Source organism: Rhagoletis pomonella, unplaced genomic scaffold (assembly GCF_013731165.1).
Source record: "Rhagoletis pomonella isolate Grant_MI unplaced genomic scaffold, Rhpom_1.0 Rhpom_scaffold_00002, whole genome shotgun sequence".
In the NCBI taxonomy this organism is placed as follows: Eukaryota; Metazoa; Arthropoda; class Insecta; order Diptera; family Tephritidae; genus Rhagoletis; species Rhagoletis pomonella.
In genome coordinates this window covers 83,873,604-83,884,307 of record NW_023458556.1, presented here as the reverse complement: position 1 = coordinate 83,884,307, position 10,704 = coordinate 83,873,604, and positions in this window count along the sequence as shown.

The window sequence follows — 10,704 nt, the reverse complement described above, 5'->3', positions numbered from 1 at the left end:
AATCGAATGAACATAGAATTTCAAAGTGAATCATACAAATTGCATAAGTTATATAAGAATTTTGAAAGTAACTATAAACTTATATTTTCTTATTTTTTAGCTGATATAGACGTTTGTAACCCAGATAATCATTTATCTCTTAAGGAAGTATATATATCTTGTGCCGCAGATACGTATATATCAACAGCACATTTAAGTAAAGCAGTGAAATTTTGAAAAGCCTTGCATCTATTAATCTATTGTCATATAAAGAAAGCGCTCATTCGACATTTTTAACAGTTTTAAACAATTTTCCTAATTTGTAAAAAAAGCGACAAAGAGAAAATTTGTATACAATGGCAACTTTTGAAATTTGATAATAAAATAGATTTCGGTGAAGTAAGAAAGGCGGAGTAATCAATCTAAAAAATGCTTTAAATAACTTTTTATATATCGAACAAACTTCTTTTATTTTTAACTTGTTATGTTTGCCGCACAGCTCTACCGCTGCAGAGCGCAAATAGAACAAATCGCTTCACTTTGCCAATGGTGGAATGCATAATGTTTTCGAAATGCCTTAAAAATGATTAAAAAAAAGTTGAATTCTTATAAAAATAAGATTATATATAAGACATTTTTGCTGTTTTTCTTATAGTAATACCCAGTTGAACTAATACATATAAGACAATTTCTTTATTATTATTATACTAGTTCCAGGTACAACTGATACGTGTTCCTTTTTTGCAATCAATAAATGGTAATTGTTTCCATATTGATACTTTGATACTAAAAATAAAAAGAGATACATATTGACATATTTATGTCTCTTATCTGCTACAATCTTTCACAAGCCCGCGGTCACACTGGACACAAAGTTAATTTGCAATCAGATGTCGTAGAGTAGGGATGCACCATGATGCAATAATACAAGGTGGTATCAATTGTGACCGCTTGATTTGACACTGCCTTAGCTCAGTAGAACGAGAAGAAAAACGGGAAGAAATTAAGCCCCATTTGGGGGAAAAATATAAAATTTCACATTATTTCCTAAACAAAATTTGCTTTTTTATAGTATATTGAAATGAAATAAAATAAGATAAAATACCTTTTTAAGAAAAAAAATGTGTATACTGAGAAAAAAAAAATATCAACTATATTATTAGGCAAAGAATTGTTAAAGAAGTAACACTGTCTCACCTAAGGCAGTCAATAAGGCGGAATTAGAGCGAGAAGTTGCCAACTGATAACACCTGTATTATTGCATCATTGGGATGCAGAGCAGAGGTGCACGCAATCGACGTCGCGGGCAAACTGCGAGCGTGGTAGGCGAGGTGAACAGTGATCGGAGTTCTACTACATTGTGGTAGATCTGCCACTTTTTTGAGCATCTACCACATCTACCACACAAGGTCTGAAATCTACCACATATTCGCGTTTTTGAGTAGTTTTATTTTGGCTCGATATAATTTTCTTAATTTTAAGAGCAAAAATTGTCCAACACTAAACACTAACAACAGGCAGAATGGGAGGATAAAATAAACATTAAAATAGTAAATTTTCTCAATATTCAATTTTTCGACAGGAAACATGGTTTTATTGTGTTAAATTGCAAAATATATGATTTATAAAAAAGAATTAATAGCGAAAATGTTAAAAAACAGCGCTTTTTGTGAAAGTATTAGAAAATTTCAGTGCATCTAAAGTTTCTAAAGAGTTGTTTACTTTTACTTGAGAATTGTCAAAATCGGCAAATCCTAAGTAGCGGTTTCTGGAACATGTCACATTTGTCCGCTACATTGTGATGTGATAAAAAGAAAAGCTGGCAGCACTCTGCAAGGTTGCAGAAATCTTTCAAAATATGTTCAAGGCAAAAAATTGCCAAAACTCAACGGCATTTTTAGCAACTTCAATCTTGCACTTTATTATACTGAAATTAATTTTTTTTTAGATTATAATTAAAATGTTTGCAATTTAGGTGAAACCTTGCAGAATATTTTTAATTTTTGTACAAAGTTTGATTCAAAACCTGAGATCTACCACATTTTTTTGAAATCTACCACATTTTTTCCAGATTCTACCACACAAATTTTTTGTCGAGTCCGATCACTGGAGGTGAAGTGAGCTGTACGGAGATGGCAACGTATACATATTAACCACTACACACTTATTTTCAAGTAAAAATGCGTGTATGTATGTGTACTTTTGCGACAACTGAACCAGTGTGGCATCAGGCCACCAGAAAAAGCCAATTTTCCAAAACAAAAGCGCCAAGTTTTTATTATCATGTTTAATAATTCTTTTGATTCAGTAAAAAGTGTATATACATTAGGCTGGGTCGATTTTGTATGGGCGAAAATAAAAGTCGTTTGACCGCATTGTAATAGTAATATTATGATGTCTTAGGTCTTAGCCAATTGTTATTGGCCACGAAAGATTAATTTAAAATTTATCTTTAGCCCGCGCAATTGCATCAAAGTATACGAATTTTGAAAAAGAAACTTTGGCTGGTAATATCTATGGAATGCGTTAATTTTTATAAACCGGAGGATATATCAAATTAAGGGTTATTAAATTTAGTACCTCACGTTCATTTATCATTTTTCAATAAGTCTTAAATTTTAAGATATTAAGATAAAACTTACAAAAACTATAATTTTCCCGTATAGATTTTCAATTCTTCATTACTTCAGGAACCAAGTGAAAAATACAAAAAAGTGAGACGGGATTTATTTCAAACGTTTTAATATTTTCGGATGTTTATATAGTATTAAAAGGACCATGGACTTGGTCACGCCGATTTGGTCAGTTTTCAAGATCCTGATAAATGAAATGAAATATGTATCGTCAAAGAATACGAATCGTTTAATAAGTTAATAGTAGTTCCATACATTAACATAATACAGTTAGGGTGGGAAACGCCCATTTTAAGTCCATTTATGCAGTCTTGAAAATTGGTGCGGAATAGTTTTATTAGTCAACGAAGACGCACATTTTCCGCGGTTTCTAAATTTGCCGTTATATGAAAGTAGGAGACGTGAAATAATTGTTTAGATATAGTGCATAAGTATTTTAGTTAATTGCATTATGTGAAAAAAGTGTTTAACATATCGTGGGAAATTCTTTTGAAGACTCTCCAATTGACGATAGTGCTTCGCATTCAGCTTGAATGAAAAAAGGCGCTCCCTGGAACACTTTTCTGTAATCCGTCTCTTTTATCTAAACGTTTTATATACAATTGAAGATAAATTTTTTTTAGAAAAAAAAACTGGAGATCCACTTAAGTTTTTCGATATAACTTTGGTAAATGGTTCTCGATCGGCACGTAGTAAGTACCAAATTGAAGGAGAGACTTACTGTTACTGATTTATAGTAATAATATTATAAAAATAGTTCAGATTATAAACAAATTGTTTTAAATTAAAAAACGTGTTGAACAGTTTTTTGTTGTAATTTTCCTTTATTTGCAATTTTTATATTGTGCATAAACATAAGTAAACTAATTAGTGTTTCTAGAAGTTGTGCCTATTCAGTGTTTCCATACTCACTTGCATAAACCAAAATTTTTCCACGATGATGCAAAATAATGGCTTTTCTATTAGAGCTACCGAAATTGTTCCTAAATTTGCAAAAATTCGCAAACTATAGCTAATATTAAAACAAGATTAGAATATTTGCAACCAGCGACCTAAATGAACGGCAGCAATATTAATGCTGTTCTTTACATCTTTTGACTATAGGCCAGTGCAATTATCAAGAGAACAATTAAAAATGTATTGAAAAAAGATAACTTTGAGATTAACGATAAGCTAAAGGGCTGCGAAAAATTATATTTGACTTTATCTTTTGCATTAACTGATTCATTATTTAATAATATGCACCAAACCTTTTTGCTGAACCCAGAACTTTTAACAAGAATTGGTCTTATTCGACTAGTGTGCTGTGGGTGACTTGGCGGTCGATGCGCGGGCTCTTACAATTAAAATAAAATACTAATATTTTGCAGGCTTGTTGTTGACTTCATGATACATTATATTTTCACTATTACCAAGGGATTTGAGTAAAATTAGATTTTCGACCCGCCCTAATATACATATTCATTTCCTCACGTTTTTATTAATAAATTAATTTAAATACATTTACAACAACGCAAAACATATTTAATTTACCTATTCCTCACATTTTATTCAGTAAATGAATTCCATCTTAATGTAGAATATAAGTGTATAGTATGTACATACATACATACACTTGTACGTACCTATGCATTCGGTGTGCTTAAATTAAAAAAGCATCACTAAATAACGCACCAAGCATTGAATTCCAATTATTTTGGCTTTTTGGTTTCCCAAAAGCACTAAATTTAGTGCAAAATGCACGACCTTGGCAACAGTGAGCTGAGCACATCCATGCTCAAACAGTGATGCCAGACCAAGTATTCAGTAAATGCACTATGCATATTTTTAAAGCAAAAGATCTAATTGGCGAGAGGATTGATTTTTGGTTCTTACATAGAACACTGATAAGATTCACAAACTGATCTTAGGCCTTAATTAATATAATCAACATTATTTGTAGACGATTATATTTGTGTTCGTATGAAATAGTAGCTTATGTCGGGAGGCTGGCTTTAGTAAAATGTACCTTTGCCTATATTCTTTAAACCACAAGGAATTTTTTTATGAGACTTCATACGAATATTGAATTGCTAGCATCGCAACTGCCTCTTTTACGTTTATTTTCCAAAAGTTCTTCAACGACTCGGAGCCAGTGAGTCTTTCGCAATCGTATACTGCGAATGGTTCATTATACTAAAGCCAGTCTTCGGACATAAGCTACTATTCTATACGAACACAGATATGTATACTTCCCAATAGGCTTGTAAAATGCCCAATACCCAAATCCCTCGCATGAGTTATTATAGGTAAAAATTTGGATACGCTCAAATCTGGCATCGCTGCAGCAAGTACTTTGTCACGCATGTGAAACAGTGTTGATATTTTAAGTACAATTGTACTTTTTTCAGTACAATTTATTTTAAAAAGTACAAAAGTACAATTTGCGATTTTAAGTACCATTTCAACATCAAAAATACTTTTTGTACCAAACGCTCAAATCTCTTCTAGCGCTTTGATTCTTAATCCGTTTAGATTTAAGTAAATGGATATACTCTCATTTTCGTTGATGGCGTTTCCAACAGGGTAGGAGTGTGATATAATGTGGAACGATTTTCCGTCATCCCTTGTCAAATTTGGTTTGGAGACAAACCGGTTTCGGCGTTGTGCCAATTTCAGTGTCATTTTTCGTTCTCCTATACCTATATTTCATATTTGCTTCAAAAAGAAATTATGAATTGTAATTTTGAATGTAAACGTGGTTGTAAACAGTAATATTAGTGATGTGCGTTATGGTGATTGCGATTTCTTAACACCGGCGGGTGAAATATCCCTTATCGCTATTTATTTTGAAAAAATCTTTGGAAATGCAATTTACCTAATGGCGATCCTGCAGAAATAGAAGCAATTGAGCAATTCGGTGGTTGAAAGTAAAAAAATGTATGTAAATTCCATGCGTTGAAATTAAAAATTTCCATTGAGGATTTCCATTTTATCGGTAGTGATCTCATTTTATGTAATTTTTTTTCATTAATATGAACTGACCTATATAGTGTATTAATGTTTTATCATTATTGTCTTCATCTTTTACAAAATTACACGGTCACCCTGTATTTATTTTATTTTTTTTAAATTAATTTTAATAATTTTTTTTATAAAATGGTAGCGCATTGTCTAACAAAAACCTTGCAAATAAATCCAAACTTGAAAGATTGAAAAAAATCAACAAAGTTTCATCACAGTTTTCGTTCAGAATTTGTAGACGTGTTTTGGGTTAACATTTTTGTAGCCCATTCATTCTAGTATAATAAGGAGCAAGTTTGAAGTGTCTAAAAAATACCATTGATTTTTTGAATTTTTCTGTTTGCGGTGTTGCGCACTTTCTTCCATATAACGAATGTTCGCATTTTATTTTATATGGATGAAAATGCGCGTGTTGCGTTGCTGTTTTTTATTTCAATATTTTAAGTTAAGCTTTATTTGTATAGTTTTTGTTAGACAATGATAAATAATATAATAAATAGCCCAAACCAGGTGTCCGTAGCATTTTGTCGAGGGGTGTACTTTTAAAAATGTGAAATATAATTCAATAATTTATTTGTGTATAATTTAAGTTAAACTCTAAGCTGAATGAAACTTAGTTTAACTTAGTGGGACTTTCTGACAAGACAGGCTATAAGCCTGATTATGGCAACTTAACTTAACTTAAGGCTCTCTCTTAAAAATTCTGTTAAATGGGTGTTGCTTATAATTGAACAGCCGAAACTTAACGCAACTTAATGCCGCGCCGAAATCTGTTCCATTTTGATTCTCTAAGTTCTACGTTCCGTTAAGTTAAGTTAAGTTGCCATAATCAGGCTTTATGACTTTATAGGCTAGCTGAAGAGATCTCAATGATAAGTTACGTTAAATTAAGCCTACACTAACTGAAGCTGAAGATGAAGGTAATGGAGGTAAATGGTGAAAACAGTGTTGCCGCCGCTCAAAGAACTTTCTAACCAAGATTAGACGAAAAAGTTACCAAATGTAAGGAAAAGTAACCAACTTTTTTATTGGCTTAACAATTCAGGTCATCACAAATTCTTTTTTATAATACGTATAGAAAAAGTTTACAAACTAAGGAAAATCAATTTTTATTTGCATTTTTAAAAGTAAATTATTTTAAGGCTGTAATATGTAAATACATATTTTATAAAATCAGTTTTCCCTTATTAGATGCATATGTATGAATGTTAATATCTTCGTAAGCATTACCAGACTCTAAATTACGTTTTTAAATAAGTACATAGGTACACAGTTTCCAACTTCTTTGTAAGAATCAATGAAATACCTAATCAGCGTGAACAACCACATTGTATATATTTTAAGATTAAGATTAAGCAATTAAAAATTGGTCTTATTGAAGTACATCGTCGCTCAGCGCGAAATACCTCGTATACGGCAAACGTAGTACCGCGTATACGATGGTAAATAAATTTTACAAAAGCGCAAAAAACCGATTTTTTCAAAACTTTGGAATGGTATTTTCACTGAACCTACTTGCTATAAGATTATTATGATTAATCTTAACTTAAATTAATAAAGTAAGCAGTCATGGAAAAATAATAACTAAATCCCTTTTTTATTGTGCATACATGACGTGGTATTGGATTCCGTATATAAGAGGTATTTATATATGTACTATCTAAGTATGTATTCATTTGAAGTAGTCTTTAGCCGACCATGTATATTATGTATTATGTATATTATAAAATAAATACATACATATGTAAGTAATATTAATACATTCATTCCAAATATTCGTACTTGGTTTCACTGCTGGGGCTGCCACTGCTGCTACTACTCTCCTCAGCCTCGACAGGTGTAGCTGGCCTATGTCAATTAAAAACTACAGTATATATTAAAAAATAACCAAAACGGGAAAGATCTTAACAACTTCGCAGGCAAGAAAAAAATAACCAAAATTGGTTAAAAGTAACCAAAACGGCAACACTGGGTGAAAAGTACAATTAAGCTCAAAAAGTTAGACTTTTTGTCATTAATTTGGTACAATTTAAAAATTTTAAATATCAACACTGATGTGAATGTACCCTGCAGGGAAACCGTGGGCTAGTGAATCAAATTTCTAGTTCCGTACTAGGTCTTTATCGCCAAAAAGGAACTAGTCCGATAGGAACTAGATCCCCACCAGGCCAAAATCGGCGAAAAGTGGTACTTTTAAGAAACTATTTTTTTCAGTTTTTTTCACTACAAATCTATATTTAAAGTGACGAATTTAGAATTGGTTCGGAACTATAGAAAAAGGGATGCAGAACGAACTAGATCCTATTTGTCGGATTTAGAACTATTTCGGAACTATCGAATAAGGGATGCAGCGGGGGCCTTGTTTACTTTACATAGATATGTGTTCGGCGGCTCTTTTTCGTTCAAATACGCTTCTATTCTTTGCTTCGCAGATGCTATTTCATAGTTTGGTAATACAAAACAAAGCTTTGTGTTAACATATTAACATCTTGGGGCCGTCTGGAATCTAACCAATAACAGCGAGCACCTCTGCAAAGTCAGCTACAGCAAGGTATGTAAACGTACATTTCTTACAATCATTCAAACAAATTTAAATTCAAATTGAAAAAAACGTTTCTTTGAAAATAATGTAAAATCGCACACGACCGAACTGAAAGGTTGAAAAATCATGATACTTTTTTCTTTCGTCTGTCGATTTTAGAACTGGTTCGGAACTATAGAATTTAGGACTAGTTCGGAACTATCGAAAAAGGGATGCAGCGGGGGGCAATTGACACTTCCTAGGACATCGCCATGTTAAATTCGCCAGTTGCTTGCATGCAAAAGAGATTTATCGCGAACCAGTACTGGGTCTAAATGTACTAGAAGCGCCCCAGTTCAGAACTATTCAGAACACAACTACATTTTGCGAAAACAGCGAGAGCATTCAGTTGGTGTTAAATGTTCGGTAAGTGAGGTTGCGCTATCGCTGTTAAGAAAATGCTTGGTGACGGCAATAAAATCAATAAAAGCGCGATCACCAACTGACGGTATGCAGTTTTATGGCCCATTCAATTTCAGTATTATAAAGTGAAAGTGCGGCTAAGAATTCAAGTTGATTTTTAATATTTTTTTGCAGTTTCTTTATACAAATTGGATGTACAAAAATTTCAGTATGGAAGAAAAAGTGCAACACCTTCAACGAAAAAAATTTTCAAACATCTACGCGAATTGAATGTACTACCTCGATTATTTAAATATCTCGGACTCGTCCATCACTAAAAATTATTATTTAAATCTAAAGTATATATTAAATGATATTTAATATTTGCTTTAGAGATGAAATTTCGACAAATTCGTTTAAACAAAAATGTTAAGCGCATATGCAGAATGTGGAAGCGAGATTCTTCTGCTTGCGTTTCTATGTTTTTATCATTTATCAGTTTAAGCACATACGATTAAATGTAAAAAAGATAAAAAATTTTAATTGCGGATCCGAAAGAAATATTTATTAGTTGCATTGGGTTACGCAAAAATAGTGCCGAAAATCAATCGATTGTGCTGAAGGTGCCGGCTGCTTCCCAAAGGGCCGAAAATGGCACAATGCACACTCATTTTCCATCACGGTCACACATACAATCTCACTGACTTCGTTTTCCCATTCCGATAACTTTTTGCTTCCGCGCTTGCCTAGCATCACTGTGCAAAGCTTTGCACGCGCAGTCGCCCGCGACACATATGTGCTGATTTGGGCATCCCTATCGTAGAGTATCCCGAATTTTTGCGGAACAGGAGATCGTATGCCTTAGATTGTGCACTCAAAAATGATAAATTAACTGGTATTAAAGAAAATGTACATATTTTTTATGATGTTGTTGATAACTTTTATTTCGATATGATGCACCATATTTTTGAAGGTGTTTCTAGGTATGATGTCTCGTAAATTCTTTTAAATTTTATTGAAATGAAAAAGTATTTTAGCATAGAAACGCTTAACTATCGGGAACAGATGTCCAATACGGCGAAACCGAAATAGGTAATATTTCACCTCCTATAAGTTTATTCTAATTTTCGTCTGTCAGCTAGAGAAATTATGACTTTTTTACATCATCTCCCTTTGATAATTGGTGACTTAGTCCCGGAACAAGATGAGATTTGGCATTTCTTTTTGATACTTCTACAATGTATTGATATTCTAATGATGACTGACATTGATCAACTTTCGTTAAATAAACTGGGGTTACTTATTGAACGACACAATTCTTTATACACGTCATTGTTTCATAAACAATTAAAACAGAAATTTCATTTCCTAGTTCACTACGTCTCATCAATAAAAAAGTGAGGGCCGTTAAAAAATGTATGGTGTATGCGGTTTGAAGCACTTCACCAAATATTCAAGACATGCGCAAATTCAATGAATTCTCGGGTTAATGTGCCCTGGAGTCTTTCACTCAAGGCTGCTTTAAATTTTACACATAACCTCACGAACGAAAAATTCTTTCAGGTTGACGTGAACAGAAATAGTAAATTTGTTTTACCCAGTAGTGCGATTTGCAAATACAGTAGCGAATTTCAAAAAGAATTTGAGTTGCAAAAATATGAATTTTTTCCAAAATACCTTTTAAAGGATTGGATTTTAAGAGAGACATCTTTTTTATTGTAAAATAGGATAAAATATTTTTCTTTCAAGTTAAAGACATTGTAGTTATCCAGTTAGAAAACCTATTCTTCATATGCCCGCAATATGATATAAATTTCAATTCGAATATTCAATCTTATGTTTCAGGTGCTAAAGCATCTAACCATATACATATGTAATACTCCTATATTGGCAGTAAGAGCTAGTACCGTCCGAAAACACTACAGAACAGATATATCAATAAACACGTACGAAAGAAAAGGAACACATACGTTTATAAATAAACATGTACACAACAAATATACAAAAACGGCACTCAAGTACACAATACATTGACAAAAACGGTACTAGACTGTCTCGCTTTGATTTCGGAATGCTTACACATTGAGAAGTTAGCTTACTGCCAATATAGAAGTATTACTACGGTGACCATAAATATGGATTCAAAATGAAGGACAATTTTTCAAA